The sequence below is a fragment of the Coffea arabica genome, chromosome 2c (genome assembly GCF_036785885.1).
Source record: "Coffea arabica cultivar ET-39 chromosome 2c, Coffea Arabica ET-39 HiFi, whole genome shotgun sequence".
Taxonomy (NCBI): Eukaryota; Viridiplantae; Streptophyta; class Magnoliopsida; order Gentianales; family Rubiaceae; genus Coffea; species Coffea arabica.
The window spans coordinates 65,653,825-65,661,310 of record NC_092312.1 but is presented as its reverse complement, the minus strand read 5'-3'; the positions used below and the strand labels follow the sequence as shown (position 1 = coordinate 65,661,310).

Genomic DNA, 7,486 nt, shown 5'->3' with positions numbered 1-7,486 from the left:
ATCATAATTTTTAAATTTCTTAAGAAGTCTCTCTGTATAATGTTCTTGTGACAACATTATACCATCATCTCTCCTTATGATTTTAACACCCAATATCATTTTAACTTCAGCCATATCTTTCATATCAAAATTGGAAGACAAAAATTCTTTAGTACTATTGATAATATTTAGACTAGTACCAAATATAAGCATATCATCCACACACAAATTAATTATCACATATTGATCATTTTTAATTTTAACATATACACATTTATCCACTTCTACAGACGAAAATCCGTCTTTGATCAATACTTGATCAAATTTCTCATGCCACTGTTTAGGAACTTGTTTTAGACCATAAAGAGATTTAGTTAATTTACAAATCTTATTTTTTTTCGTCCAAAAATGATACATCCCTCAGGTTGGATCATGTAAATTTCTTCTTCTAAATCACCATTTAAAAAAGCTGTTTTAACATCCATTTGATGAATAGAAGCAAGAGCAAATAAAACATGAATAGAGGCGATTCTTGTTACTGGTGCAAATGTGTCAAACTAATCAATATTTTGTTTTTGAGAAAATCCCTTAGCTACTAAACGAGTTTTGTATTTATCAATAGAGCCATCAGGATTATATTTTCTTTTGAAAATCCATTTGCAACCAATAGGTTTTGCACTGGGTGATAAATCTACCAAAATCCAAGTTTTATTTTTCATAATAGAGTCAATTTCAGTTTTAATTGCTTCTTTCCAAAATTTGCTATCAGAAGAAGAAATACCATCAAAATAAGTTAAAGGATCATTATCAACAAGAAAGGTTTGAAAATCATTCCCATAGAAAATTCTTTTCTTGGCTTTTTACTCCGTCTCAACTCCTTATTAGAGGTTGTTTCTTTATTTATTTCAACAGGAGCATGAGAAATTTTATTAGACAGTGGAAAAATATGTTTCAAAAAATTCAGCATTCTTTGTCTCAATGATTGTATTACAATCAAGTACATCACTTCTTAAAACAAGAAATCTATGTGCAGCACTATGTTCAACATATCCAATAAATATACAATCAAAAGTTTTAGAACCTAATTTTCTTTTCTTAGATTCAGGCAATAATACTTTAACTAAACACCCCCACACTTTTAGATATTTCAAATTAGGTTTATAATTTTTCCATAACTCTTAAGGTGTTTTGCCAGTTCTTTTATGTGGAGTTCTATTTTGTAAATGACAAGCAGATAAAATAGCTTCCCCCCCCACAAATTATCAGGAGTATGAGAACTAATTAACACGAAGTTCATGATTTCTTTTAGTGTTCTATTTTTCCTTTTGGCTACACCATTAGATTGTGGTGAATAAGGTGGTGTTACTTCATATATTATACTTTCATGTTCACAAAAGCTATCCAAAGCTAAATATTCACCTCCTCTATCTGATCTAATTCTTTTTATCCTTTTATTAAATTGATTTTCTACTTCAGACTTATAGGATAAAAAGACATCATGAGTATCATCTTTATTTCTAAGTTAATAAAGTTTAGTGTATCTAGAGTAATCATCTATAAAAGTAACATAATATCTTTTACCTCCTCTAGTCATAGTTTGTTTTAAATCACCTAAATCTGTGTGAATTTGATTTAGTAGTTCAGTTTCTCCTTGGACACTTAACTTTTCTTTGTTATTTTAGTTTCTGCACATATTTCACATTTGTCCATTTTATCATTAATACCAGAAATTAGGCTACTAGATTGCATTTTCTTTATATAACTTGCATTAACATGTCCTAATCTAGCATGCCATAAAGAAATTGAATCAACAATATAACCAGAAGAAGAAGCATTCTCATTAAGCACATTTGAAATGTTAAGTACAAAGAGTCCCTGGTTACAATAGCTTTTCACCACAAATACATTATTTTTTGTCATTACTATCTTATCAGATTCGAATGACACTTTTACCCCAACTTTTCCTAGCAATGCTACAGAAACCAGATTTGCCCGAATGTTTGGCACATGCAGCACATCAATAAGAGCCAAAGTTTTTCCTGAAGTGAGTTTCAAGAGCACTTTTTCCTTACCCAGAACTTTAGTAGTTCATGAGTCTCCAAGGTAGACTATTTCTTCATCATCCCTTATTGGAGTATAGGAGGAAAACGCTTCTCGATTTGCACATATGTGCCGAGCAGTCCCAGAGTCTACCACCCATTCTTTCACATTGGTTGCAATGTTCACTTGAGAGATGACTGCAGCAATTATTTCATCTCCTTCGATTAAATTAACCTTAAGAGGATTAGCATTTGCTTTGTCACATTTATTGTATCTACAATGGGCAACATAATGTCCTGGTTTTCCACAATAGTAGCAATTGCCTTTCTTTATCTTAAAGTTGGGAATATTGGGCTTGTAGTTGAAATTTTTTGATCTATCATACTGGGACTTATTGGTGTACTTTTTGTTGTTGTTTTGAACTAGATTAGCTCCGAAGCTCATTTCCTTTGCTTTGGTAGCTCTTAACTTCTTCCTGTTTGAATCTTCCATCAGGATGTGTTTCACGAGCTCATAAATGATATAATTTTTCTCCTTGTGCTTCAAGTTATTTTTGTACTCGCCCAATGACTCAGGCAGTTTTTCAATTAGCATGCCTGCAGCAAATTTCTCAGGCAGCTTGATGTCTTCATTTTTCAATTCCTCGAATAGCATTTGGTATTCCGTGATTTGGGTTTTCATCTCTTTGTCGTCAGTCATCTGCCACTGATTGTACTTTTCTACGATGAATTTTTATTTGGTTGCATCTTCGGCGGTAAACTTTATTACCAAAGCTTCCCAAATTGTCTTGGCTTGCTTGCAGCTATAATATACGTCAAATAATTCATTTGAGAGTGTTTGCAAAATAGTATGGCGACATACCTTATTGGCATATTGTCATGATTCTTGTATCTTAATATCCACGGTCGCAGCAGGTTGGGATTCTGTCAGTGCATAAGCCGCTCCATGAATGTCGAGTAGGGAGTGTACACGTTCTTCCCACCTTCTGAAGTTTTTATTGGCAAAAACTTCAATTTTGGAGACTTCCAGAAAAGGCTTAACAAATAGTAGTGCGACTGCTGCTGCTGCAGATGTAGGTTGTGTGGTGTTAACACTGTCGGAGGCCATAGTTTCTTAGATTGTTGTCGAAACAGCCACAACAATGCTAACACTATTGGTTGAGTCGTGCGTAGCACTGTCCTAAGAAACTATTTCATGAAATTGAAATGTCTCCTCAGGACTAAACAAGCCTTCTTCTTGTTGCGAACAAGAAAGACAAGCTTTCTTCTTGTTGCAAATTAGAAGAACCAGAACTAGCAAATAAAATATAAATCCAACAAAGTAAGAGGAGGAAGAAATAGAAGGGGGCTGACAGGAAGGTATCTACTGTCAGTGGGAGAATTGGGAAGAAAGCTGACAGGAAGGTATCAATTGTCAGGGGGAGAAGAAGTGATGCATTTTTCCAAGGGAAAATAGTACCTATTTATAGATTTTAGAATGAGGTGCAACCCTTCTCACTTCCGATGTGGGACAAAGACTGCAATCCTTCTCACTTCCCGATGTGGGATAGAGAAAGCAATCCTTCTCAATTTTTGATGTGGGAAAAAACTTTTGAAATACACTTATATTTTACAACAGATATAAGCCCTGATAAGCCTCTAATGGCGATTAGTACTACACAAGGATACTGTCATAAATCAAACCTGCAGCTTTCTGGTCACAGCGGACCAATTTTACCATTGCCTCAAGGCTGATTGACCGCAAATATCTCACTTTCACCATCTGAGGCACCTTTTTTTCACCTCTCTTTGGTGGTTTGAAGCAACCTAAGGGAAAGTTTTTGCAGAATGTACAAACCCTGCTCTATTTATCTGCTAGTTAGTTTAATAGGTTCTTTAGCAGTGCAGACTTAGTCTTGCTGTGCAGAATGTACATCATCCTATCAAGAATAATATGTGCATGGGGAAGTGGCATTCTTCTTCCAAGTAAATTAGTAGCATTCTATCAGCCACTGAGTTTTTGCAGCTTAGTCTTCTTTAGCCAACCTTTTCATTCTTATTTTTCTCGATGGAAATCGTTCCTCTCATATGCTTAAATACATTATTCCATGTGGATCATGAAGACGCGTGTATTTACTCATGATTTTCAATTTGCAATAAGGGGAGAGGTCACAAATATTTTGCATGTTGGAGATTTCTTTCAATGTCTGTATAACTTTCAAATTTAACATACTCTAGTTTGTGTAAAACAGGATCCACTACTTGTACAATTCGTTTTATGTGGTAGTTTACAAGTCAATAGATGTCATCTAATGTATTCATTTTCGTAATGCTTTATGCACATCTAAAGAAATGGTAGAACTAGGGCAAAAAACTTGAGCGGCCACTAAACTATTGGTCGGATCAAGTTTTGACCATTAAACGATTTTTTGTCATAAATTGGCCACTAAACTGACTAATCAGTGCACCTGTGACCATTGTATCAATTCATACTCTTAATCTATGAAATAAGTAGAACATGTGGCAAAGTGCAGGGGTAGTTTTGTCCACCATTTGCGCGATTAAGAGCAAAACTATGCCACTTGTTATGCTTATTTCATAGATTAAGAACATTAATCAATACAATGGTCATACATGTACTGATTAATTAGTTTAGTAGCCAGCTTGTAATGAAAAATTATTTGATGGCCAAAACTTGACCCGACTAATAGTTTAGGGGCGCCGAGATTTTTGCCCGTGGAACTATTATGTAATGGTAAATCCACGTTGTGCGGATAGATTATTTACTTAAAGAAATACAATGTCTACCTTTTGCGAAAAAGAGTAGTAGTTTCCCATCATTTCCTGATCTACTGCAACATGTGATGCAAGCTGACATCAAGAGGAGCATTGGATGAACATGGTAAACTTGATGAGGAGACAATTGTCAATGTAAATAACTTGATGAATAGAGGTTTACAAATTAAGGGATCAAGTGGGTTTAGTAATGAGTACATGGTGGTAAGATTACCTATAGTTTCAGTTGTTTAATAACTTAAAATCTCCATATAGAAAATTTTTTTTTCCACACTTATTTCTTATGTATGTTTTCTGCACTTAATATATTAACTTTCTGATTGTGTCCTATCTTCTTGTAACTATTTTCTGCTAGTTAATTTTCTCATTTGCTTTATCTTCACCTATTTTATTGATAATCTCAGAATGTTGTATTTTCTTGCTAATTATTTAATGAGCGTTGGATACTTGATCGTGATAGTCCAGAGATTGTCAAAATTGACTTTTTCCTGACATCAAACACTATGGTCTTCCTAGGTTATCGTTGATTAGGCATTAAAACAATATGATAGTCACTTCGGAGCCACTATTTCCACATTGATGTTGGACTGCTACATTGGAAGAAATGAAGGATTTCTTATAGAAAATATGTTCTTTCTATAATTTTTATGACATTTACACATTAACTTTAGTTGTCATCTTTGGAGATGGTGCTCAAATCTCAGTTATGAATCCTACTGGACATAATTCAAATGGTTAAACTTTTTTAGCTATGTACTTATGCAGGGCGGCGTTTAAGTCTTAATCTTAAGGAAATTGAGGTGCTTAGATTTCTTATTAGAAACTCATTTGGTGTTAGCTGTGACTAAATTCATGGTTTGTCTTGATATCATAGAAACTTTCCTTGCAGCATTTTGGGAGCATGGTTAGCCATCTCGGCTGAGTTGTAACAAAGGGATCAGTACGATACCGATCCCCTAATCATGGATAAATTCATATCTGTAATGACTCGATCGACATTGGTCGAGTCAAATCTGTGATGCTTGAAATCGGCCCAAATTTTCGAGTCAACTCGGAGTCGACTCAAAAATCAAACAAAGACAGACAAAAAATTTGCAGAAACAGAAAGTTATTAGCCCACCATTGTACATGCAACAAATTGGAGCTACTTAACGCTTTACAACGACAATTGCTTTCTATCACATCTCTATTGTTTCACCTCCTTTTTTTAACTTTTACCAAAAAATTGAACACCTAATAATTGAAACCAAACAAAACATGAACAAAAAGATTAGTGAAAGTGATCCAAAAAGTGAATGAAAACAACAAAAAAGTTTTTGCATCCAACTCAATTATTGCCATATGAATTCAAAACCTTCATAATTAGCACCAATTAGGGTTGTAAACGAATCGAACCGCTTACGAGCAGATCAAGTCAAAGCTCGACTTGAGCTCAGTCAATATTGATTTCGAGTCAAACTCGAGCTGACCAAGTCGAACTCAATCTCAAAGATACTTAGCTCGTTAGCTCGCAAGCTAACTCGATTATATATATGTGTGTGTGTGTATATATATATATGTATATATAGATTATTTTTATTTTAATAGTAAAATTACATATATATTCCTAATATTTTATTATTTGTTAAGAAAAATAATTATTTTATTTTTATTTTAAAAAATAAAATAATTATTTTTTATTTTTTTAAGCTCGAGCTCGAGCTCCAGCTGTTACATTAAGAGCTCATCGAGTTCAAACTCGAGTTTGAGTTTGATAAAACTAAGTCGGGACTTGATTCGATTGAACCAAAGCTCGAATTGACTTAACTCGTTTACAACCCTAGCACTAACAAAAGGCTCAAAGTTATCAAACGTCCTTCCCCTCATGCTTTATTATTTTATTTTTCAGCCACAAAGACAGGGGAAAGGGGAAGGGGTAGGGTAAGATAAGGTGTAGAAAGTAGAGTATAGTAGAGAATCAAGTAGCAGAGAAATGTACCGACAATTTCATCACTGATTTGTCATCAATCAAAGCATCAAGCAGCGCACCGGGTTGTCTTGATTAAACCCATGATTCTCCAAGTGAGTTTGCTACATCGAAAATAGGAAAGAATAGAGAAGTTATTGCTGAAATTATAGCTGGAGTTGGAAGTGATTGAGTAGGAGGTAGTCTGAAATTGGAGTAAGAATTGTTTTTGCCTTCTATGAACATCTTCAAGAGCAGAAATGAGAAGAAAGAACGAAAGGGAGGAAAGAGAATGAAATGAACGACTAAATTTGGAGTGATAAGAACGAAGCTAAAATTAGACTAGTTAGGCTTTTCTAGTAGAGCCCAAGACAGGAAAAAAAGAAGGAAAAATTAAAAGCTTCTAAAGTCCAAGTTTGACCCAAGTAATTAGGAGATTGCACTCCTAATTTTAAGCTCAAACATGAGGCCAAAAGGTTCGCATTTTCTTTCAAATTAGTTTCTTAGTTTTAATTTTTTTGGGTTTAGTATTCAAATGTGATATTTAGATATTTGTAAATTTATGTAATGCATTTTGGCATTTTTATATATTATTAGGTATATGATTAATTTGATTAAATTGATAATTGTATATTTAATATATTTGTATAATATCAGTAGAGTCTTATATTTAATTTTTGATCTCATATAAAATACGATTAGAAGGCACACATGATACTAAAATCATTTATTGCTAATGCTATAGGTT

At 33.8% G+C, this 7,486-nt stretch overlaps 1 long non-coding RNA gene across 1 annotated transcript; it reads right to left on the bottom strand.

Moving 5' to 3' along the window:
• Positions 1 to 1,795: 1,795 nt before the first annotated feature.
• LOC140035379 (uncharacterized) lies at positions 1,796 to 7,051 on the bottom strand. Its single transcript, XR_011839538.1, has 2 exons — positions 6,772 to 7,051; positions 1,796 to 4,868 (listed from the first exon to the last, which is right to left on the bottom strand). It is a non-coding gene; the product is annotated as an uncharacterized lncRNA (long non-coding RNA).
• Between the last annotated feature and the right edge of the window lie 435 nt (positions 7,052 to 7,486).